Source organism: Pan troglodytes, chromosome 22 (assembly GCF_028858775.2).
Source record: "Pan troglodytes isolate AG18354 chromosome 22, NHGRI_mPanTro3-v2.0_pri, whole genome shotgun sequence".
Taxonomy (NCBI): Eukaryota; Metazoa; Chordata; class Mammalia; order Primates; family Hominidae; genus Pan; species Pan troglodytes.
The window spans coordinates 36,414,133-36,439,963 of NC_072420.2; the positions used below are offsets into that span (position 1 = coordinate 36,414,133).

The 25,831-nt window shown below is 42.8% G+C and overlaps 1 long non-coding RNA gene and 1 other non-coding gene across 2 annotated transcripts in view; one reads left to right on the plus strand and one right to left on the minus strand.

Annotated features, from left to right (window-relative positions):
* Positions 1-25,831, minus strand: part of LOC134809253 (uncharacterized) — a 355,314-nt gene that overhangs the window by 322,557 nt on the left and 6,926 nt on the right. The window lies entirely within an intron of this gene.
* Positions 20,468-20,560, plus strand: MIR802 (microRNA mir-802). The gene has a single exon (NR_035992.1). It is a non-coding gene; the product is annotated as a microRNA mir-802 (primary transcript).

Consider the following 25,831-nt stretch of genomic DNA (forward strand, 5'->3'; position numbering starts at 1 on the left):
GTGAGAGACACAGAGTGCGTTGCCCAGGTGCCACTTCAAGGAAGGACTTGCTGCCCAGCTGCAGGGAGTGTGGTCAACAGGTGGCCTCCAGCTGTTAGCAACTGAAGGGTCTGCCTTGACTGCAGAACACGTAGTCTTTAACCTCCTGGAGTTGATTTTCTGACCAATGCCAAATACAGATTGGCCCCAGGTTTCACCCCTCCCAGGGCAGCTTGCTGCTGGGGGTATAAAGGGCCAGCTATTTCAGCCAGGTGCCCGCAACCCTGAAGAGCAACCTCCACTCCAATTCCTTCTGGGTTGAGTGAGACTTTGTCCTGCTACATCACATCTCTACTTCTCCTGCCAGTCTTGCATCCTCCCCACTCTCTTCTCAGCTCATTCCAAATAAACACCTTAAGCCAAACCTTGATTCAGTGTCGGCTCAGTATGTGCTCTGGGAGAGCCCAGGCTACAATAGCACTGCTCAACTTCTTAATTTTGCCAATCCACTGTGCAGAAAATGGCATCTCATTGTATTAATTTTGATTTCACTGCTTCCTAATAATTTGGAACACTTATTAATATAAACGTTGGTTGTTCAGTGATCCCTTCTTCTGAATTTATTTGTTATAGCCATTTTCTTAGATTTTGTGGCATTTTCTTAATATGCCTTGATTCCTTGATCATCCTATATAAGTTTTTTTGTTTTGTTTTGTTTTGTTTTGAGATGGAGTCTCGCTCTGTCGCCCAGGCTGAAGAGCAGTGGCACGATCTCAGCTCACCGCAAGCTCCGCCTCCCGGGTTCACGTCATTCTCCTGCCTCAGCCTCTCGAGTAGCTGGGACTACAGGTGCCCACCACCATGCCTGGCTTTTTTTTTCTTTTGTATTTTTAGGAGAGACGGGGTTTCACCGTGTTAGCCAGGATGGTCTCAGTCTCCTGAACTCGTGATCCACCTGCCTCGGCCTCCCAAAGTGCTGTGATTACAGGCGTGAGCCACGGCGCCCAGCCTCTATAGGTATCTTTTATACACATATACCGAGTGATGTGATTACGACAGTCAAGCAAATTAACACTATATAAGACTTCCTGGTTTAAGAAGTTGTAAATATCTTCTCCCAACATGCAGGCTATTAACTTTGTCTATGTGAGGTCTAACAATGAATCAAAATTCTTAGCTTTGATGTGATAAAATCTACCAGGCTTTTTTTTTTTTTTTTCTTTTTGTAATACTGAAGTCTTTTTCTCTTTTTTGAGATGGAGTTTTGCTCTGTCGCCCAGGCTGGAACGGAGTGGCAAGATCTCAGATCACTGCAACCTCCACCTCCTGAGTTCAAGCGATTCTCCTGCCTCAGCCTCTCCAGTAGCTGGGACTACAGGCGCACGCTGCCATGCCCGGCTAATTTTTGTATTTTTAGTAGAGACGGGGTTTCACTATGTTGGCCAGGTTTGTCTCGAACTCCTGACCTCATGATCTGCCCGCTTTGGCCACCCAAAGTGCTGGGATTACAGGGGCCTAATATTGAAGTTTTCTACAATTATTCTCTTACCCCTAACTCACGAAGATATTCTACATTTTTTCTATTACCTTTATAGTACTACATTTTATATTTAGGTTTTTAATTTCTCTGGAGCTCAGCCTTGTATATGGTAGCGAACACAACTGGGATGCAGTTTTATTTACATTCATATGGAGAGGAAGTTTTCTTAGTAGAAATAAAGGAAAAAATAGTGATACCACCAAATGGGGAGGGGAGAGGTAGGCAAGGGGAATAACAACTACTGGCAGAGGCATATTATTTAAAGATAGGGAGTTAACCACCAGAAGTAACTAATAACAGCTAAAAACAGAAGCGGTTAAAGGTAAAGGCCTCCAGGGATGGAGGAAGGTCGGAAGTTAGGGAAAGGGGAAGGCAGGGGCTGGAACATCCTTGTTTCTCTTGTATTACCTCAGTAATTTTTTATTATTCTTACTTAAGTTAAACTTTTAAAAAATCACACTTGTTATGAATCCTTCCCAAGAGATCTCTGATTTCCTGAGTCAGAGAATCATCCAAGTCCTACTTATTCCCCACCCATCCATTACATGCATTCCTTTTCGAATGACTCCCCAAATACATACAACAGCATAGACACACTTTATGACACCTCAGGGACGGGAATCAGCCCAACTGAGATAGAGAGTGAGTGGAGGGTCCCCAGCGGGTGATGAAGCCACAAGGCCAGTGGAGATAGGGTTTGCAAAGAGTCTGTGGGTCCCTTTCATTTTCCCACAGCAGATGTGCTCTTGCTGAAAAGGGAAGGGCAAAGCCCTGAGTTATTCTGCAGTAAGGTATCTGTGAGTATATACCACTCTCATCCTCCCCCTAAAGATAGTTTAAAATAGCACTGTCTACTGTCCAGCAAGTTCAAATTACCCAGAGCCACCGTATACAATTGTATAGGTTCTAGATGTGAAGGCCCTAAAAATGCCCTAAAGCTGTGTTTCTGGATGAGGCATCACTGTGCTTTGCAAACAGCACTGGACTGGGAATCAGGGAGATGCATTTTGTCCACTAGCTTTGACCTTGAACCGGTCCTCCACCTCTATGAGCTTCAATTTCCTCTAAGAAAATGGGTTACCAGATAGTAGTTTCTAATACCCCATCCCATTTTAACCACCTATGATTCAAACATATGATTATATTCCTGGAGAATCCCATGGTACCAAAATATTTCAGAAACATGTTTTGAATCCAACAAGTGTATTCCACTGAAATTGATGACAAGGCAAAAATCTTTATTTGTGCACTCAATTGTCCTTTTAAAATATGTCCTTTAAATGCATTAATTGGTTAGTAAATAACTGAAATAATTTCACAGTCTAATAAGTGCACATTAGAATCCAACACAGCTTCTGAGTGTTCTACTTAAGAAAAGATGAAACCTTAACATTTTTATGATTCTTAGACATTTATAATATTGCCAGTTCATTAGATGAATATATTGCCATACTTCATGACTGCTCAAAGTTTTGTTATCAGCCCAAATATTTGACATTCTGGAAAGTGAGAGACATCTCTGTGGGCTAACCTTCCTTCCTGTGTTCACACAGCATTTCATCAGACCTATATAAAAAAATCAGCACGGCATTGTGGTTTATGCCTATAACCCCAGCAATTTGGGAGGCCGAGATGAGAGCATTGTTTGAGGCCAGGAGTTTGAGACCAGCCTGGACAACATAACAAGACCCTGTCTCTACACACACACAAAAAATTTAAAAATCAGCCTGGCATGGTGGCATAGGCCTTTAGTCCTAGCTACTTGTGAGGCTGAGGTGGGAGATCACTTGAGCCCAGAAGTTTGAGACTGCAATGAGCTATGATTGTGCACTCCAACCTGTGCAACACAGAGAGAAGCTATAAGAAAAAAAGACAAAAGGAAGAAATAGGAAATGAAGGAATGAAGGAAGGGAGAGAGGGAGAGAGAGAGGGAGAGGGAGAGGGAGAGGGAGAGGGAGGGAAAGAAAGAAAGAAAGAAAGAAAGAAAGAAAGAAAGAAAGAAAGAAAGAAAGAAAGAAAGAGAAGGGAGGGAGGGAGGGAAGGAAAAGAAAGAAAGGAAGGAAAGAAGGGAGGGAGGGAGAGAAAGAAGAAAGAAAAAGAAAGGAAGGAAAGAAAGAGAAAGGGAAAGAAAGAAAGGAAAAAGAGAGAAAAGAGAGAGAGACAGAGACAGAGAGGAAGGAAGGAAAGAAGGAAGAAAGGGAGGGAGGGAAAAGAAAAGCAAAGAAGGAGAAAAGAGAAGGAAGGAAGGAAGAAAGAAAGAAAGAAAGAGAGAGAGAAAGAAAGAAAGAGAAAGAAAGAAAGAAAGAAAGGAAGGAAGGGAAAAGAGAAAGGACGGAGGGAAGGAAGGGAGGGAGGGAAAGAAAGAGAAAAGAGAAAGAAAGAGAGAGACAGAAAGAAAAGAAAAGAAAAAAGAAAGAAAGGAAGGAAGGAAGGGGGAGGGAGGGAGGGAAGAAGGAAGGAAGAAGGAAGGAAAAGAAAGAGAAAGGAAAGAAGGAGGGAAGGAAGGGAGGGAGGGAGGGAAAGAAAGAGAAAGAAGAAAGAGACAGAAAGAGACAGAGACAGAGAGAGGAAGGAAAAAGAATGAAGGCAGGAAGGAAGGATGGAGAAAGGAAGGAAGGAAGGAACGAAGGAAGGGGGAGGGAAGAAGGAGAAAAGGAAGGAAGAAAGGGGAAGGAAGGAAGGAAGGAAGGAAAGGAGGGAGGGCGGGAAAAGAAAAGAAAAAAGAAAAGGAAGGAAGGAAGGAAGAAGAGAAAGAAAGAAAGAGAGAGAGAGAAAGAAAGAAAGAGAAAGAAAGAAAGAAAGAAAGAAAGGAAGGGAAAAGAGAAAGGACGGAGGGAAGGAAGGGAGGGAGGGAAAGAAAGAGAAAAGAGAAAGAAAGAGAGAGACAGAAAGAAAAGAAAAGAAAAAAGAAAGAAAGGAAGGAAGGAAGGGGGAGGGAGGGAGGGAAGAAGGAAGGAAGAAGGAAGGAAAAGAAAGAGAAAGGAAAGAAGGAGGGAAGGAAGGGAGGGAGGGAGGGAGGGAAAGAAAGAGAAAGAAGAAAGAGACAGAAAGAGACAGAGACAGAGAGAGGAAGGAAAAAGAATGAAGGCAGGAAGGAAGGATGGAGAAAGGAAGGAAGGAAGGAACGAAGGAAGGGGGAGGGAAGAAGGAGAAAAGGAAGGAAGAAAGGGGAAGGAAGGAAGGAAGGAAGGAAGGAAGGAAAGGAGGGAGGGCGGGAAAAGAAAAGAAAAAAGAAAAGGAAGGAAGGAAGGAAGAAGAGAAAGAAAGAAATAAAAGAAATCTTCCATATTTCCTACAGTGTAAGCCAGGTAACAGCTTCCCTAAGCCCTTCTAATCATTTGTCAAATGCACCTGGAAAAATCCCACACCTTGATGACTGAATTTTCCATTCCTGGCTAAAGAAAGTCAGGAGATCCAATGTTTGTTTTTTCTACTGTTTGTAGAAAAAAAAAGTGTATGGCTTTTTCTACCCCGCAATGCTCCCTGTTATGGGATGTGGTTGGTGTCCCAGTGTACATTTGAACAAATGATTGGTTATTTTATATGTATCAGTATATTATACTTTTTCTACAAAAAAAGGAGAACATTACAATATGAATTATTGAACATATCTAATTAAGCAATCTACCAGCTGTTGGACATTTAGGTCATTCCAGCTTTTCCTTTCTGAACAACCTAACGATGAGAGAACCAAAAGCTTAATTCAAATACAGTCAGAAGGAAAATTCTTTCAGTTGAAGGAATTAACATTTTACCCCATCATAATATGTAACAAATTTTAGTCCCATAGCAAAAATAGAAAATTGGAGTTCTTTGCTGATGATGGGAAAGAACAAAAAGACAACATCCCCTTGTGGTTCAGAGTGAGACTGAAACCTGCAAAGGGAAGGAGAATCCCCTAAAAATGGGTGCAGGAATCCCTACCCTCCCTTTCTCTCCTCTTGTTCATTCCCCTTCTTGGCCTCCTCTGCCTAAGCCAGAGTCAGGGACTTCTGTGTTCCCCACAGAGACTTGCACCAGGCTGCCATCTGGCCCTGGCCCTGGCCCAGTGGGCACTAATTATCCTCAGTCAGCAGATCTGGCATCTCCATCTTGACATGTGCCCCCTCAGTCCCTGCATGGTAATTAATGATGTGGACCACACTTTTCTTCTGAAATTGTGCCCTCCTCTTCTGGCTTCTAGGAGAACTCTTTCTAAGACCATTCTCTGTTCTTCCCATCATCAAATGCTGCTCTTCACCACAGTGCTTTCCCTGACTTTCTTGACAGCTTTTCCAGGCGAAATTCCATCTTTCATAGGGCCAAACCTTAGCCATGTGATGATGACTGCAACTGAATTCTCTATAGAGTTCCAGGACAAAATTTTCAGTTTCTAATTGTATCTTCTCCATCTTGCATTTTAAAAATTTAAAGACATTAATTTCCATCCTGATTCCACTAAAAAGAAAAAAAAAATTGATCCCTTTGCCAAGTTCTTTCAATTAATGTTACCATATTATCCCATTCATTTGGGTTTGAAATCTCATAGCCATCTTTAACTCTTCTTTATTCCTGTATCTAATCAGCCACCATCTCCTGTCAGTTCTATTTCCCCAAAAGGATCACATTTTGATTACTTGAGGCTGAATTAAACATGGTTGAGGCTGAGCAGTGAGTTGGGACCCCTTTACCTCTCCAGCTGAGAGCATCTGTTAGCCAACTGTCAAGTGGAGAAGCAAGAACTCTGAAAGCAGAAGAGCTGCCTTTGATGTAAGCAGGGAAGAGAGATCAGAACTGTTTGGCCTCCCCTTCTCAGCCTCCTGCCTCCACCCCAAGTCACATATACTCCCAAGACCTGACCCATTCCCAAAGTGAATGATCAGCATTCGTCCACTAACCAGAAGCATGTCCCAGCTCTCTTCTGTGTCCCACCATTAGAAAATCAAAAGCTGACTGTAGCTTTGATTTAGTTGCAATTAGGAATTAGTATCTTCTTCTTCACTACCAATTTCTCCCAGTTAATGGAATATGAATGGTAATTCCAGAATCTTTTATCTCCTTTCTGACTACCATAGCCCCTATTCAAATCTTCAGCATCTCACATCTAGATGACTGCAGAAATAGCCTACTGGTCTTCTCTGTTTAGAGTCACATTCCAATTCAGCTCCCACCTTGCATTATTCTAATATACACCCTTGATCATATTGTGTCTCGATCAAAAGCTTCAATGGTCAAGTACTGAACATTGCTTATATATCACTGACATTGCTAGTATTCCTGCTATAACAAGTTCTCCCTTATTCAGAATCCATTTAAAATGTAGCGCAAAACACACACAAACTGACAGTAACCTAAGTGCCCACCAATAAGGAACTGTTAAATAAATTCTAGTACATCCATGACATGAGATAATAGCATGTCGTCCATCATATGGAATCATAGGAAGTCATTTGAAAGAACGAGATGATGGCAGCCGGGCGCAGTAGCTCACGCCTGTAATCCCAGCACTTTGGGAGACCAAGGTGGGCAGATCACGAGGTCGGCAGATTGAGACCATTCTGGCTAACCCGGTGAAACCCTGTCTCTACTAAAAATACAAAAAATTAGCCTGGTGTGGTGGCGGGTGCCTGTAGTCCCAGCTACTCGGGAGGCTGAGGCAGGAGAATCTTTTGAACCTGGGAGGTGGAGGTTGCAGTGAGCTGAGATCGTGCCACTGCACTCCAGCCTGTGTGACAGAGCAAAACTCCATCTCAAAAAAAAAAAAGAATGAGGTGATGGCATACAAATATATCTACCACATATATTCTTTGTTTTTATGTTTTATAGGCAAACAAACATTTAGGAAGAACACACATCAAACAGTTATAAACCGTAGCCACCTGAGGAGTGAGATTAAGGGGAAAAGAGGGCTTCTGTGTTTATTTTGTCATTGTTTTGTAAGCGTCTGTGTTCTTAAAATATGTTACAGCATACGCAGGTATTATTTTTAAATATCTAAAGCCAATAAAGGTTTATAAACACATTTGTCATCCAAGAGCTTCATTTAGAAATTATCACTATATTTTTATTTGAGGTACATTAACATATGTGTATGTATAAACCTAAGATTTAATAATATAATGTACTCACTAGACTGTGTTCATTAAAGGCAGAGTTGGAATAGTCAATTTGCTTTTGTATTTTCCTAGAATGTGTCTCAGAATTTGTATAGTGCCTGGCATATTAGAAGAGACGTGTGTGTGTGTGTGTGTGTGTGATTTGCTACAAATTTCTCAAACTTCATAGAATATGATGGAACATGTACTGTGATTCTAGAATCACTTCTCTATTGCTGTACACAAACCATATATATGATAGTTTTGCATATTTGCAAATGCAAATATATACACAACCAAATGGGAGAATGATCTGCATATTGTCATTGTGCTGACAAACCTGTCTTGATCACTGCTATGGTGACTCCAAATCACTGAGTGCTTCGAAAAGGACAAGAGCAATTCCATACGGAATAGGCAATTAGGTTTTGGAACAATGTGCACAGGCTGGTGTTAACTGGTTCCCGTGAGTCAGGGCCATTCCATTTTGGGGATTAAACACATCAGCAGAATGCCCCTTTCTCTGCAGCTGACAAGGGGGAGTTCCACCCCATACACTGAGGGAGAGGGTCCCCAGAATCTTCTGGGGAGTGAGGAAACAAATTCCAACCCCCAAACAACCTGATTGGAAAGGGAGTGTTTTTATATACACATGTGTCCGAAATCCGGCCAGCAAATGATAAACATCAGCTGGTGTTTAGCTAATGTTAAAAATCTTATTGAGGCAAAAGCAATGCTAGAAAGGAACAACAACGAAAAAAGCCAGCTCAGCCTCTGCCCCACGGCCTCGATTTCTCTCCCAAATCCCAGGTAGCTGAGAGGTCGAAAGTCTAGAAACAGAATCGAACACGTCTAATCTCTTTTACAACAATGTTCTTATTTTAACCCATGTCATCAGGGGAAATGGCTGAAAATAGTGACAAATACAACATCAATAAACATAATAATAATTGATTTCCCAGAGATGAAAAATTTGAAATTAGTGGCCATTTCCCCCTAGAGCATTGGTTGATTAATTTAATGTTCATCTTAGTCTTTCAAAGACATCCTCTTATGCTGATCTGCTTTGCCAGACTTTGTGATGGGTTTTGCGGTTTAGGGCCCAGTGGTTGAAGTATATTGCACAGTTCTGCAGTTTTAAAGAGAATTCTGATAGTTTAAGAATGACTGCAGCCAACAACAGCAACAACAAAAGTTAAGACACATCAAGCAACTAAATTTCCAGAGATTGGAACTGGAGTTTTTCATACAGGATATAAGTTCAGTGGCTGTACTACTCAGTTTTTCTAGCTTAAGTATCCAAGAAACAGATTTTGAGAGGTACAACCTCTATTCCCCCAGAGCACCCAACTTTCACTTAATTAATTCAGAATCTCAACACAGAGCAAGGTGAATTTCAAGTAACCATTTTCCTTCCTCTCTCCCTTCTTTCTTTCCCTTTTCCCCTTCCTTTCTTTCTTACTCATGTTTCTCCCCTACCCTCTCTCTCCTTCATTTCCTTCTTCCTTTCTTTCTTCCTTCTCATCTTTAAACCACTTCAAAGTTTGATGTTTGTATTTATCCTGAGAGACAGGTGAAATAAGCATTATTATCCTTTTTTTACAGATAAATGAAGTGAGACACAGAGGTTCAGTGACTTTCTCAGACTTTCTTGTGACTGAATAAACAGCCCAGGGAAAGAAGTTTTGAACCTCCTGAGTTCCAGGTTAGCACTTTTTCTTTTCATTTTTTATTATACTTTAAGTTCTGGGGTACATACGCAGAATGTGCAGTATATTACATAGGTACACACGTGCCATGGTGGTTCACTGCACCCATCAACCCGTCACCTACATTAGGAATTTCTCCTAATGCAATCCCTCCCCTAGCCCCTCACCCCCCAACATACCCCAGTGTGTGATGTTCCCCTCCCTGTGTCCATGTGTTCTCATTGTTCAATTTCCACTTATGCATAAGAATATGTGGTGTTTGCCGCATACTCTCACTCATAGGTGGGAATTGAACAATGAGATCACATGGACACAGGAAGGGGAATATCACACTCTGGGGACTGTGGTGGGGTGGGGGGAGGGGGGAAGGATAGCATTGGGAGATATACCTAATGCTAGATGACAAGTTAGTGGGTGCAGCGCACCAGCATGGCACATGTATACATATGTAACTAACCTGCACAATGTGCACATGTACCCTAAAACTTAAAGTATAATTAAAAAAAAAAAAGAATATGTGGTGTTTGGTTTTCTGTTTTTGTGTTAGTTTGCTGAGAATGAGGGTTTCTGGTTTCATCCATGTTCCTGCAAAGGACATGAACTCATCCTTTTTTATGGCTGCAGGGTATTCCATGGTGTATATGTGCCACATTTTCTTTATCTAGTCTATCATTGATGGACATTTGGGTTGGTTCCAAGTCTTTCGTTAGCACTTTTTCTACAAGTAGCTGGTCCCAGAGCATGTCAGGGAGAACTCCAGCCAATCCCATCAATCACAGCTCCGTCCATCATCCCTGTGAGCATAGATTGACTCTTGCATGGAGTCAGCATCTGGGTGTGCAGAGGCACCTTCACTTCTTGTCCCTTCCCAAATGCCACATCACTAGAAGTATCTACTTTATCATTTTGAACATGTAAGAGTAAACCTGCTTCCACATTCTTAGGAACTAGGAATGCATCAGACCTCTTTATCAGACCTCATCTGCACAGGTGAGCCTAAACCCCTTGTTTTGGAAATGTTTGATATGGCTCCTGGCACTGGGTGCCTGGTCCCTTCCCTTTAGGGTTTCCCTTACTTTTCCTGGGACCATTGCTATGCAGTGTAATTTCTCCTGTCTTCAGCCCCTAAGACACTCGGCCTAGTATCCTTGTCCCCATAAGTCTACCGGAGGATGGTGATTTCCACTGTCTCAAATGCATGCACTTTGACCTCACACTCATTTTTCTGCACCATCTCAGGATCCCTACAATTGTACCCAGGAGGTATAAAAAACCTTCTGTGAAGACATATGTAGCCTTCAATTAAAGCATTTGTAATTATTTCCCAGGACAGTTATTCATCTACAAACTCATCGTCAGTGGATTTACCTAAGGAAAGCAAACAACAAGAGGTAAATTAGGGACTTTCATGAATGCGAACAGTCTTCCCTGTGACATCTTGCACAGAATAACTCTCCCTAAACAAGGGTCAAGGTGAGATGGCAGCACTGTTAAGTCATCTAAAGGCCAAGCTTCCTAGGTCATGTCAGTATCACGCATCAATAAAGGACTCTGGTAAGTAAATGAAGCCATTTCTCTAAGGAATAAAAAAAAAATCATCACTTTTAAATGTTTAAGAATGCATTTTGTCAACACTTTTTGATTAAGATACAGCTTTCTGAAACATATGAGAAATAAAGTAAAGAAAATCTCTTCCTTTCCTTTCCAAAATTCTGCCTTCCAGAGCAGTTGAGGCAGAGTGATGCTGGGAATATAAAAAACTCACAGAAACAGTGGGGGGGGCAGAGCTGGGGAATCGAGTTAGAGCAGCAGACACAGCCTGTGTCACTGAGCCATGGTTCCCTGCACAGGCCCCATTTATAACCTGGTCTTTAACTTTGTTTATCTTTGTGGACATTCGCAGAAGCATCTTACTTTCCAGAAGTTGGGGCCCTATAATCATTATTTGTCTTTGGAGAAAATGGGATTATGTGCATTTAATTGCTCTTCTCAGAAAGTCGATGCTGTAATAGATCACTCTTCACTGACCCACTTCTCCAGGTGGGGCTTCTGGGTTTTCACATTTTTCCCTTGGCCTTGGTGTTGTTAAAAAAAAAAAAAAACAGTAAAGGTGGGCTTCTTGGTACCAAACCTCAACCACAAGCAGAAACGAAGTGGAGAAGGCTTACCATCTTCTTTAGTGTCTGAGATTGAAAACCCCCAGCTGTCCTAAGAATGAACACCTGTTTATGGAAGTGAATGCAAATTGTAGAGGTTTCCAACCTGTGTGCATCTGCCAGGGCCACCACAACAAAGTACCACAGACTGGGCAGCCCGAACCACAGATGTTCATTTCTCACCGTCCCAGAGGCTGGAAGTGTGAGATCCAGGTGTTGGCAGGGTTAGCTCCTTGTGAGGCTGTGTGGGAAGGCTCTGTTCCAGGCCTCTGTCCTGGGCTTGTAGATGCCATCCTCTCCCTGTGTTTTCACACTGTCTTCCCTCTGTGCATGTCTGTCTCTGTGTCCAAATTTCCCCTTTTACCTTTTAGTGAGGACACCAATCACTAGGTTAGGGCTCACCCTATAGACATCCTTTTAACTTGATGACCTCTGTAAATATCCTATTTCTAAATAAGGTTACACTTTGAGGTACTAGGAATTAGGCCTTCCAATGTGTGGATTTGACAGGGAATCATTCAACCCGCAACACAGCTCAATTAAATTATCCCAGGTTTCAGACAGAGGATGGTTTGGGGTGAAGAGGACCATCTCCCCAAGTTTGCAGCAGCTGTGCTTTTCCTGTCCGTCTCTTGTGTGTGATTTCACCTCCGCAGTCAGCTTTCAGCTCTGAAGGGCAATGACTGAGGGCTCTTTGGGTACATAGAGGTGAGTCGTTCTGATAAGACTGGGGAAGATCCAAGAAGACCCCTGGATGTGCCAGTGGACTCTGAACGTTTTGCTTGGCTAAGTTCTGATGTGACGTCCCCGACTGCAAGTGTGGCATGACAGAAACCAAGGGGTGAGTACGGAAGGGAGTGGTCAACAAAGACATCCATCGGGACAGCAATTAAGACTCAGACAGGCCAGCCATGGTGGCTCACACCTGTTACTCCAGCACTTTGGGAAGCTGAGGCGGGTGGATCACCTGAGGTCAGGAGTTCAAGACCAGACTGGCCAACATGGTGAAACCCTGTCTCTACTAAAAATACAAAAATTAGCCAGGTGTGGTGGCATGTGTGTAGTCCCAGCTACTCAGGGGGCTGAGGCAGGAGAATCGCCTGAACCCAGGAAGTAGAGGTTGCAGTGAGCCGAGATCAGGCCAGGGTGACAGAGCAAGACTCCACCAAAAAAAAAAAAAAAAAAAGACTCAGAGACAGCCAGCTGTGGTTCCAGCCTTTCATCTAATACCATGTTTGGCTAACACTACCCTCCCTACCCTTCCTCCTCCCTACTTCTCCCCAGACAAAAGCTTTTCCTTCTTGGCTGCACACATTTACCAGACTTCCCAATATTCTGGCCTAAGCTGTGTCTCAGTGCTTTCCTAAGTGTAAAAGTTTCTTATGGCTGCTGCACCAAATTACCACAAAGTTAGTTACTTAAAACAATACAAATTTATTGTAGTATAGTTTCAGCACCCAGAAGTCTGAAATGGGTCTCACTGGGCTAAAATCATATTGTCATCAGGGCTGCATTCCTTTCTGGAGGCTTTAGGGGAGTCCCTGTTTCCTTGCCTCTTCCAGCTTCTAAAGGCTACCTGCATTCCTTGGCTTGTGGTCCCTTCTTCCAACTGCAGTGCCAGCAGCGCAGCATCCTCACATGTGTCTCTCTAACACTGACCTCCTTCTTCCACTTATGAGGGCCCCTATGACAACTTCCATCTGCAACTTTAATTCTCCCCTTCCTATGTAACATAAAACAGATTCTAGGATTAGGATGTGGACATCTTTTTAGAAGGCAGAGGGGAGCATCATTCTGCCAACCACACTAAGCGAGACAAATTCCTTCCTACAAGGAGTTCCAGTGACAACTGTTATGAGAATAAGGTGTTTATGTCACGACATAAGGACTGAACGTTTCCACTGGGGTTTTGTTTGTCGTTATTGTTTTTGTTTTGATTTGGTTTTTTGAAAAGCGGTCTCGCTCTGTCATCCAGGCTGGAGTGCAGTGGTGTGAACTTGGCTCACTGCAACCTCCACCTCCTGGGATCAAGTGATCCTCCCACCGCAGCCTCCCGAGTACCTGGGACTACAGGTGCACACCACCATGCCTGGCTAATTTTTGTATTTTTTGGAGAGATGGGGTTTCACCATGTTGCCCAGGCTGGTCTCAAACTCCTGGGGTTTGAGAACCCCATCTGGGGTTTTTGAACAAAAACAGAACCTGGTTAAGGATAATTTGGAATTCAGTGAACCAAAACATGAAGGAAGAATCAGTGAATGAGAAAGTAAATACAGATAATACGTGTAAGTATGTCAACAGTTTTTAGGAAAGTACACAGGTTATTAATCGTAGAGAGGAGAGCAAGCACCAGGGAGGGGTGAGCGAATTTGATTTAAGTCTTAATTATAGATTGTGCAATCTCCATGTCCAAGGAATCAAAATTCCTAGCTCCACGGATCCTCTTCCCAGTCCACTTGCCAATCAGCTTTCTGGAGCAATCTGGCACAGGAAGGAGTGGGAGAGTGATGAGCAGCCCAGACCCCCCTGCTAGCTACATCGCACAGTCCCTGGAGGGTCCTTCCAGGGAGTTGGGTCTCTATAGAGTACTCCCAAATCAATCAACTCCCTTTAGCCAATCTCTGTGCTGAGCCCCATGGTACAGCACCCTTGGGATCCAGCCTATGCATACTCTCCAAGCCCTGCTGGTTCACGCTACCTGGGCTTTACAGTGCTTTACCTTCAATTATGGGGCCCAGCACAGCCTCCACTGGGGCATGCTGTGCTATAACCATAGTGACAGATCTAAGGGTCAAAAGGGGTGGCGTAGGCACAGACTGAGGAGATGATTCTCGTTATCTTGCAGAGGAGAGGTCTCTGTACTATCTCCAGGCTAGAGGGGAGTTCTAGCTCTTCCCAGGAGGTGTGGGCTCCTTTTGCAACTTAGAGGGCTCAGGAGAACCCAGAGATTCAAGATTTTAATGGCATCAACACAGATTCCTCCACCCGAGCAGAGCTGGGGATGAGGTGAGGTGAGGTGAGGGAGGCAACTAGGGGACAAAATTTCAGGACTCACATACTCCCTGCACATGCATGGACCTGAGAGTGAACACCTCCTTAAATTTTGCACCATCGGCCCCTTGCTTGCCTCACCCTAGCTGCTGCCTTGCATCTAAGTGTCAGGTCCTGTTCTCTCCCAACCAGGAACCTGACTTTGGCATAGAATATTGACCTTGCTTGGTATTTAACCTACTTCAGGAAGGACCCCAGAAGACTGCATAAATTGGCTATTAGGACGGAGCCTCAAAGCATGAGAAAAGTGATGTCTGAACTTAGTGAGGTTCCGACGCCAGAGCTGCTGGGAGCAACTGCAGGGAACAAGCTAGAGAGGAGATATGACAGAAGACTCCCAGAAAACCCACCAGATCATCACATTCCATGGGAAGTCCCCTGCAGAAACTGTCTGGATCCTGGAGGATGATGATAGACCACTCAAACTCAACTAAGCAGCAGCCATTTTTTCCTTCAATTCCTGACATGACATCCTTGTTGGAGAGATGAATAATGTCTCAGGGACATTCTACACAGCCATTGATTTGGTGAAGCCATTCCTTTCTAATTCTATCAAAAAAGAAGATCAGAAGCTATTTGCAATGAAATAGAAAGAATAAAAAATATTCCTTTACAGTTTTGCCCCAGGACTATGTTAACTCTTGCACCTTTGGTCATATTATAGTCTGTGGAGATCTGGACATCTCTACACCTGGGCATTCCATAGAATGTCACATTGATATGTGATATAGATGACATCATTCTAGTCAGGTCAAATGAGCAAGAATTGACAAGTACATTGCAGACCTTAGTAAGATACACATCTTCCAGAGGATGACAGATAAAGCCCATGAAGATTCAGAGGCTTGCTACATCAATAAAATGTTTAGGAGTCCAGTGGTCAAGGGGTATGCCAGGGCACCTTATCCAAACTAAAGGATCAAATATTGCATCTTGCATCTCCCCCCATGAAGAGGAAAGCCCAAAGGTGAACCCAAGGACCAACTTATAATATTCTCCACTAGCAATGATCATTCTACCATTAGCAGGAGAGGGGATTACCAACAGTGCTAGGTTTTCTGTATAAATAAACATTTGTTGAGGCTCTCCAAAGAACATTAGCAACAAGAAAGAACAGACAACACAAAACTTAATCAAATTTCCAAGGTAGTACATCAGTTAGCTATTCCTGCCTAACAAATCTAAAACTTAAGCCACTAAAACTTAGTGGCTTAAGACAACTACCATTTGCTTAGCTCGTGATTCAGTCAGCAACTTGATCTGGCCTCATTTGGATGGGTACCATGATTTTGCCTGGGCTCATTCATACATCTTTGCTCAGCTGAGGAGTCAGCTAAGGATTGGCTAGTTTGGGGTGGCCTCAGCTAGAACATCTTACCTTTGCTTTATGTGTTTATGTGTTTGCTTATCCCCAGCAAGCTACTCTTGTCTTATTCATAAGATACCTGGGCAGAGTTCTAAGAAAGAATAGTCACATGTAAGACCTCTTGAGTTCTCATGCTAGGCTCAGAAAGGGCACACCATGACTTCTGCTGATTTCTATTAGCCAATGCAAGTCACGGGCCAGTAACAGATTCAAAGGTAGAGGAAACAGACTCCACCTCTTGAAGGAAGAGTTGCAAAGTCACATTACAAGGAACATGGATACAGGGGAAAGTGAAGAGTTGTGGCAGTTTTTGCAGTCTATTAATCTGCTGGATTCTGTATGAATTAACATTTATGGGAGCTTCCAAAGAAAAGCAGCCCCTGAGAGGGTGAGAGAAGTAAGAGCCTGATCAAATTTCTGGACCAGTCTTTTCAAGGCAAGAGTCAGAAATTTCTAAACAGATTTGATGACCCTCCTTAGAAACGCAGCAGGACAATGTGGCCCCAGTCAATCCCTGACCTTTCTCTGTATTCAATCCTACCCTCTGAAGTGACCTCTGTGTGTCCCCTGTCCTCTTTTATAGTCAACTTAGAAATGACTCTATCACTTCTGCCTTCAGAACAGAGCAAATTTGTAAACATACTGAAAAAGGTGGACAATGTGTTAAAAAATGGGAACAAATTTCTATAATCTGCCTGTCACCCTCCTGCATAATTTTTAATGACATTCTTTGCTTCAAAGGAAAATAAAAATAAGGAAGTAATCTGACATATAAACTGCACTTAAATGCTAGTAAGTCTTCACACACAAAGAAAGAAATAGTAAGAAAAGAGAAAACCCTAAAAATATTGAGGTTGGGAGCCAAATGCAGCATATGTTTTTGAGAATCTAATCCTTCCAGTGAATCTCCCAGACAGCTGTCAGAGTGAGTTCAGTGGGGCGGTGGATGAGGTGATAAGACATGGTACTGTGTAAAGCTCCACCCCAGGCTTCATCATTGGAGTGTCAGCCATCATCCTTCTCCTTTGCAAATTGGCATTTAATGAAACAAAGCACAATTTCTTAAATCCCAAATCCTATTTTTACTTCTGTTTGCCAAGTTATTTTCTCTGCTTTTACTTTTCCTGATTTTCCTTTGTCTACTCTTTTTTTTTTTTCTTTTTCCTTCCCCATTAAGGAACAAGGATTTTCAAGCTTGGCTTCCTTATCAAGCTAAAAGTCCAAAGAATCAGACCTTTTGGTTTCCCTTTTCCATTTCAAGATATGATGAGGTCAAGTAGATTTGTAAGGTAGCAGAGGTGCTCTGTTACTCAATCATGGCTCCAAGAACAGGAATGTGGAAGAAAAAAAAAAGGAAGTAATAAGGTCTCTCCCTGTTCCAACCCCTTTAAAATGTAGATTTAAGAAAAGGTGCTAGGGAGTCAAGCAGGAGGAACTAAAAGAGCTTTTTGATTTAAAACACTGAGCTCAGAGCTTGAAGAGAATTTAGAGACCTTCTAGCTGCAAACCAATCTGATCTCTCTAAATTTAAGCACATCCCTTCCTGGGCTCAAGAAAACATTGTCCACAAGAGCACCTACCCTGAGGACAAGTCTTGGATAGGGATCAATAAGATATTCCAAATCAAACTTGCCCTAATGAGCTTTATCTATTAAAAAAAAAAAGACCAAACAATGGAAGGCAGCATAGCATGGTGGTTAAGAGCACAGACCCAAGACGTCATGGGTTTGAATCCTGGCTCTACCAGTGTTATGGGTTGAATGTGTTCTCACCCTCCAAAATCCACATGTTGAAGTCCTAATCCCTAGCACCTCAGAATGTGACATTATTTGGAGATAGGGTCTTTACAGAAGGTAATCAAATAAAAATGAGGTGATTAGGGTGGGCCCTAATGCAATATAACTGGTGTTCTTATATAAAAGAAGGAATCTGGACACATAAACAAGCACACAGGGAGACTGCCCTGTGATGATAAAGACTGAGATTGGGGTGATGTGTCTAAAAGCCAAGGAATGCGAAAGACTGCAGCAACTCCCAGAAGCTGGGGGAGAGCCAAGAACAGATCCTCCCTCACAGCCTCAGCAGGAACCACACCTGCTGACCCCTTGATCTTGGACTTCTGGCCTCCAGAGCTGTGAGAGAATAAATTTCTGTTGTTTAAAGCACCTAGTCTGTGCTACTTTGTCTGGGCAGCCCTGGCGAGGTCACGCAGCCAGTCACCATCTATCTGTGTGACTCTGGCATGGCTTCTCCTTGCCCTGTCTGTAACATGTAGATGACAATAAATGTCTAAGTCAGAGGGTCGTTAGGAACACTAATTAAATAAATTAACATGTGCAAGTGTTTCAAATAGAAGATGACACAAAGACAGAGGTATATGAATGTATTAGTCCGTTCTCATGCTGCTATAAGGGCATACCAGAGACTGGGTAATTTACAAAGGAAAGAGGTTTAATTGACTCACAGTTCCGCAGGGCTGAGGAGGCCTCAGGAAACTTACAATCATGGCGGAAGGAGAAGCAAACATGTCCTTTTTTAAATGGCAGTAGCAAAGAGACGTGCAGAGCAAAGGGGGAAAAGCCCCTTATAAAACCATCAGATCTCGCGAGAACTCACTCACCATCATGAGAACAGCAACGTGGAGATAACCGCCCCCGTGATTCAATTACCTCCCACCAGGTCCTTCCCATGCATGACATGTGGGGATTATGGGAACTACAATTCAAGATGAGATGTGGGTGGGGAGACAGACAAACCATATCAATGAATATTTCTTAAATAAAAAAAATTAAAACCAACATCTGCATGAGTCATTATAGGTATTATTAGTGAATCTGCTTGACTCTTCAGTCAGTGCGGTATTAGAGGGAAAATAAGAAATCCTTTGGAAAGCCAAAATGCCATTGCTTATTCCAAGCATTGTCTACAAATTGTTATAATCAGAGCTATGTTGTTTTCTTTGTTTTTCTTTAAATCGTTTGGATCTTGGCAGTGCCCAGGCCTTTAGGTTTCTAATAAATTATTAATCTAAGAGTTAATAATTCAAGTTAATTGGTGGTATAAGCCACTTTCTCTGGCAAATGTGAGCAAAGGTCACAACTTTTTAACAGCAAGGGTGAAACCTTTTCTGAGGTTTTTTCCCTCCCCCATGGTCTATCATGGAAATATTAAGATATGAAAGAAAAATTTTAACCAGAGCTGGGAAAGCAAGATAATTCCAAGGATAAAAGTGTAGACTGTCAGCCATACTTCCTGGCCAAGCACTGTCTCCATAGCCCTGCTGGAGGAAAAGGAGGTCTCCAGGGAATTCAGGGGACTCCAGCCCCACAGGAGCCCACCCAAGAAGGACACAGCCATGCAGGTTTGTAAACCTTTGACAAGACAACTTATAATCATTAAACATGTTGACTCGTTGATCAAAAAAGTTTTTTTTTTCTTTTTTTTTTCTTTTTTTTTTTCAGAAAATAAAAGAAGGCATTTGAGAGATTAGCTCACCAATGGGATTTTTCACAAGAATGATAATTTTCCTAAATTACAAGGCACAGGCTTAAGAATAGAGAACATCCATTCATACTGGGTGACAGCCATAGAATGCTAAGCAAACCCCTTCCACCACTGACTTCTTTGATTTTAATTAATGTATATATGCTCTGCCTTTTTGTTTCCAGAAAGAATTTCAGGTAATTCCTGATTGCAGGCCGCAGAAGCCAAGAAATAAAAGACTTCTTACCCGAACTAATGTGCCTTTACTTTCCAGCTCATGGATTTGCCCCTAGATCTGTGAAGCAGCCACAAGTGGCCTAGCTGTTCTGGGTGTTTTATACCTTTTTTGGCCTTAATGCTTATTTGCAAGGTTCATGTCAAGTTACAGACTGATGTGATGAAATGACTTTTTCCCATTTGGAAAATAAGATTATTCTTAGTAGCTTGTTTCAGTCTTGATTAAAAGATAGATGTAAAATATTCAAAGAATGATGTCTGAAGACTTAAAGATAAAATTTACATGGAAGCCACTAGTTTAAAGAGATTCAGTCAGCTCCTCCAGCTCTTGTTTTTCTAAAGAAAATTTGAATAGCATATGCTTTTCATTGTGCTCCTTTTCAGCCATTTACATATTGGGGAAATATATATTTGGCAACTGGTCCTATTTTTAGGAGTCCTTGAAACTTGCCCTTTGAAAATGTTTTCATTTTTGGCACATATGTGTGTCTTAAGCAGAATGAAAACACAAAGCAAAAAAGAAAAATATGTACAAAAAGGAATGATTTTTCCAGACCCATGTAGCACAATAAGAAAGCAATCATTCAGTGGTGACTTTAAAAAATGGATTCTTGCCTGGATTTTCCAACGATTTCCTTCTAAGTGAGCGTTTCTCTGCAGAACTGAACTAATGTAAAGAGACAGTTTGTTCCAGTGCCAGAAATGAACCAGCAAAAAAAAGGACGGAGGCTCTATTTTCATAGGAGGAAGTTAACAAAATAATACCCACTCTGTTTCTCTGCAGCCTCTTGTGTCATTTCAGAAGAAAGTGCCATATGCCCATTGCGTGATTTGAAGCGTGTTTTCCCAGCCTGACTCTTGGTCACCACTCGTTCTGTTATTTGCAGTCAGTAACAAAGATTCATCCTTGTGTCCATCATGCAACAAGGAGAATCTTTGTCACTCAGTGTAATTAATAGCTGGACCTCGCAAAGGAAGGTGGGAGAAGGAAGCCATTCATGCATAGACCTGATCTTTGCGGATCTTTGCTGCCTTTTGACCAATTAAGGTGCCAGAGCCCCAGCAGAAGAGGAAATATGGTAAACAAAGTGTTTTCTCTGGGGCTGTGTGTGTTATAACCCCAAGCTCTGTAACTGTGGTTCAGGAGAGCTCTCTAACTTTCCCTATCAAGCCAGACGACCATCGACTCCTGTCTACGTCTATGTCCTATTTCAGTGTATCCTTCCCACTTTCCTTCCACCACACTGTCTTCACCAGCCTCTAGATAGATACCACTATAGGATAAAAATCAAAAAGAGAGGCCTTATGTTTGATGAGTGCTTCCCCTAGACTATGTGGTTAAATCACTCAGCAAGCTTTCAGAGAATGTGTAATGGGCCCTGTTTTCAAAATGAGAGGACTGAAAAGAGGTTTAGAGAGGCCAGCGCTGAGGTTAGGCTCAGGGAACAGATAGAAATAGCCGATTCAGGACCACATCAAGGGCTCTCTAATGCCGGGATTCTTAGCTCACTTTTCCCTGTATTGTGATCTTTTCTTTCACTTTTTTTTTTTTTTTTTTTTTAATAGAGATGGGGTCTTGTTATATTTCCCAGGCTGGTCTTGAACTCCTGGCCTCAAGCAATACTCCTGTCTTGGCCTCCCAAAGTGCTGGGGTTGCAGGCGTGAGCCACTGTACCCAGCCTCCTTAACTTTCTGAACTCCTACTTATTTATTTTTGTGACCCTACTTCTTTATTCTTCCTCCTCCTGTACAAAAATGGCTGGATGCATTCCACTTGTCCCTGGACCTTTAAACTCCTGTCCTCCATACCTGAACAAATCCAATTTATCTCTCAAAGTTTCAGAGAGTTCCTAAATACTAATAGTTCCTCACCATCATCTCACTTGCAATCCATGCATTTCAGAGTTCCCTTCCCAGAGGCCATTTTTGCCTTTAATTAGCAAATGCACACTATTCTAGGATCCATGAGATTTTTTTCCTTCTATTTCTGCCCAAGGAGAAAGCAAACACGTACTGCTGCATTTGCCATCCTAGGTCCATAATCTCTCTGATCTTTCTTCACCTTTAAAAATCTCACCTCATGTATCTTTTCTTAGGCTCATCCCTCAAATATTCAGGTTCTTTCCCCCAGGCTTCCTCTCACCTCTCTCCTTGTGGCTACACTGGCTAGGGGTGTCCAGCCTCATTCAAGAGGGGGTTAGATCTCCTTTCCCTGCCCTGTTGCTTTCCACGGTGGAACCAGCATCCTCCCTGACTCCCTGCCCCTCCTCAGGAACCACGACTCCCTGTCGCCCTCCTCTGAACAGGATTGTTCTCCATCCATCCTCCTCCCTGCTCAGACCTCCATCCGTAGCACCGTTTCTAAACCTCCAGCTCCCTCTCCCTCATCCCATCTGTGTTAGTCTGTTTTCACACTGCTGATAAAGACATACCTGAAACTGGGCAATTTACAAAAGAAAGATGTTTAATTGGACTCACAGTTCCACGTGACTGGGGAGGCCTCACAATCATGATGGAAGGCAAAGAGGAACAAGACACATCTTACACGGATGGCAGCAGGCAAAGAGAGAGCTTGTGCAGAGAAACTTGTTTTTAAAACCATCAGACCTTGTAAGACTCATTCACTGTCACGAGAACAGCACAGGAAAGATCGGCCCCCTTAATACAATCACCTCCCACTGGGGTCCTCCCATGATGTGTGGGAATTGTGAGAGTTACCATTCAAGATGAGACTTGGGTGGGGACACAGCCAAACCATAGCACCATCTTTTCAAGGATCCTTTTCCACACATCTCACAGGGTCTTCTCCTGTCCTAGCTGGCTGAACAGTCATCCTAGGCCTCCAAAGTATTGCCAGTCAATGTTCATAGCTCTCTTTATCCAATTTGGGAACTCATCACTGCCTCTGAAACCCAGCTGCTTCATGATAGGCTGCAGCAATAACAATTTTGGAGGCCCAGCCCCTCCATGAGTTTGTTCTGATTTGGGGTGTGCCCATTTGTGCTCTACCTAAGCTCCTGAGGACAGGGACTCCTGTTAGTCTTAGTGACTCTATGTGTATAATAAATTATAATGCTACAAGTGGGCTTAAATTCTAATTCTTTTTTTTTTTTTTTTTGAGACTGAGTCTTGCTCTGCCGCCAGCCTGGAGTGCAGTGGTGAGATCTCGGCTCACTGCAACCTCCACCTCCTGGGTTCAAGCGATTCTCATGCCTCAGGTTCCCAAGTAGCTGGGATTACAGGCACGCACCATCATGCATGACTAATTTTTGTATTTTCAGTAGAGACGGGGTTTCACCGTATTGGCCAGGATGGTCTGTATCTCCTGACCTCGTGATCTGAGCACCTCAGCCTCCCAAAGTGCTGGGATTACAGGCATGAGCCACCGCACCCAGCCTAAATTCTAATTCTTTAGATATGTAGAAAGCATAGTCATTCCTTCCAAGTCCATAAAAGTGCCTTGCCCACAACATGTGTGTTATTTTTCAATCCAAGGCACTCTGCTCAAAGTTCAGACCAGCATGGCAAGCTGCGCAAGCACAATTTAAATTCCTACCACACCACACCATTTTGGCTGATGTGTTCCTAAGTATTTAAGTCACTGAACATTCCCTTCTTCCCACCCCAACCCCTCTCACATGACACCACCAATTTTGCCTTAAGGGAAACCTAAATGCAGATTCCTGTGACCTGGAGTGGACAAGATAGAGAGTTAGTTCCTGCTGTGATCCTACTATCTTCCATCTGTAGAATCTACCAGAAAGTAAGCTAAAACTTAGGAGCAGTGGGAAATGAAGCAAGGTTGCCCTCAAGCCCATTTGTCTGCCAAGACCTCTCTGCAAGTCCTAGACTGAATTGCCTTCCAGATGTCCACCAAGATAAAAAATGTCACTACTTCAGGCCAATTTCTTTGCTTCCTCCCCACAGGTGAAACCAGACAGAGACCTGGGAGTTATCCTGGACTCCTTCCCTTAAATGATCCCTCCTGCACAGTCCAAGTCCTGTCCATCTCTTGCTGAACAGATCACCTAAAGTCACCTGAGCCTGTCCTCTGCTCTCTATCCCCATCACATCCTCTTCAGTATAGAATTAGGAATGGGATTGCAGTCCCTTCACTGCCTTTTACCTGCACCCTAGGAGTATTTACCCTTCACCAATTCTCTGTTGCTTACACCATCAACTTGTGGAGAGCTCTGGGCCTGAGAGATGGATATGGGGGTGACTGGAAGGTCAGTTCTCACTCAGCCCCTTTGTCACTCACTCTCTGCCTCAGCATTCACAGCTTAACAAAGACCGATGCAGCCTTCCGGTGGACCCATAAATGGAAGCTATCAGGACCATGGTAGAAGCTGATTCACATTCCATGGGGGCATGCAAGGTTTTCCAAGACCCAGCCTCCTCTGCGTTTTAATTTGTAGAAATACTGGACTGCCTGTAGTTCCCCAAACTCACCAGCCTTTGCACGTGTGCTCCCAGCACAAAGCTGCTTCCCACATCCCCTCAGCTCCATACAACCCCTCCGCATTACTCATAGAGGAAAATCTATTTACAGATTTTGCTTGCTCAGATGCAACAGCCCCTAGGATGGCCTTCTGACTTCAACTACCTCCTCCTTATCCCTGTCTTAGTCTGCTCTGGCTGCCATAGCAAATACTACAGACCCAATCGCTTAAACATCAGAGATTTATCTTCTCACAGTTCTGGAGGTCAGAAGTCTAACAGCAGGTTCCTGGTAATGGCTCTCTTTCTGGCTTGTAAATGGCAAGTCCTCACCATGTCCTCACGTAACCTTTCCTCAGGGCCTGCCCACACAGACAGAGGGAGATCTCTGGTGTATCTTTCTCTTGTTTTTTTTAACTGGTAACCAATTTATTAAAATAGTTGACTTAAGTATCTGCAATGGTGGCTTCAACCTCAAGTCCTCGCTCAATACTGATGGAAGTCATCCACTCAACAATCTCAGAAGGGCTGTGCGAGTCAATGAGTGGCTTGTGGATTTTCATCTGGAAATGATCCCATGTCTTAGAACCTTCACCTCTAGGAGTTTTTCTTGTAGTAATTCTCAAAAGTCTTGGTAGGCATTCTAACTGGTCCTTTCACTTCGAGATTCTTTTCCTTTGCTCCTCTGTTCAAGTCAGCACACATTTCTCCAGAGATTTTATGTGGCAGCTCATTAGTGTGATTCGAATTCAGCAAATCACCACCTCCAGCTCCATGGGTGTTTTTCTGGGATCTTTAAAAGCCACGGCTGCAGTGCAGCTTCTTGACCGACTTGTTCGCTGGCGAGAGTGAACAGTGGTGAATCAGGAGCAAAAAGCTATTCTTTTTTTTTTCCCATAGGTTACATGACTAAGTTATTTAGTGGTGATTTGTGAGATTTTGATACACCCATCACCCAAGCAGTATATACTGCACTCAGTTTGTAGTTTTTTATCCCTCACCCCCTTCCCACCCTTTCCCCCGAGTCCTCAAAGTCCACTGTGTCATTCTCATGCCTCTGCATCCTCATAGCTCAGCTCCCACTTATGAGTGAGAACATATGATGTTTGGTTTTCTGCTCCTGAGTTACTTCACTTTTAGTCTCTAATCTCACCCAGGTTGCAGCAAATGCCACTAATTCATTCCTTTTTATGGCTGAGTAATATTCTTTCCTCTTTGAAGGCCATCAATCCTATCAAAGTAGGACCCCACCCTTATGACCGCATTAAACCTTAACCTCCTAAAAGCCCTACATCCAAACACAGTAATTCACAGCTTCAACACAGGAATTCTGAAGAACACAATTTGGTCCATAGCAACCCATACCCCAATTCCCTGATAGAACAAAACACATTACCTACATACAGAAGAAAAATGACTTTCCTTGAGTACTCTACAAATTAGTTTGTTTAGTGTTTTATTATAAAAGTTATTATTTGCAATCTATCTTACTATAATTTCACTATGTTCCATTATTATTTTTTGATAAGTAGAAATGCAATATGTTTGCATGTACGTGTTTTAATTGGTAACTTATGAAACTAGTAATAGCTGGCTGTTTTTTACCTAAATATGTCCATTTTATAGAGTTAAATCTAATATATATGTGTAATTTATCTTTATACATTGATCAACCAGATAAACTTGTAAATTAACTTTTATTTGCTATGTGCATTATTCGTTTCACAAAATTCTAACGAAAAAGGTTAAAAAAGGTTAAAAACAACCCACATGATTATGTAAACATCAAACTTTAT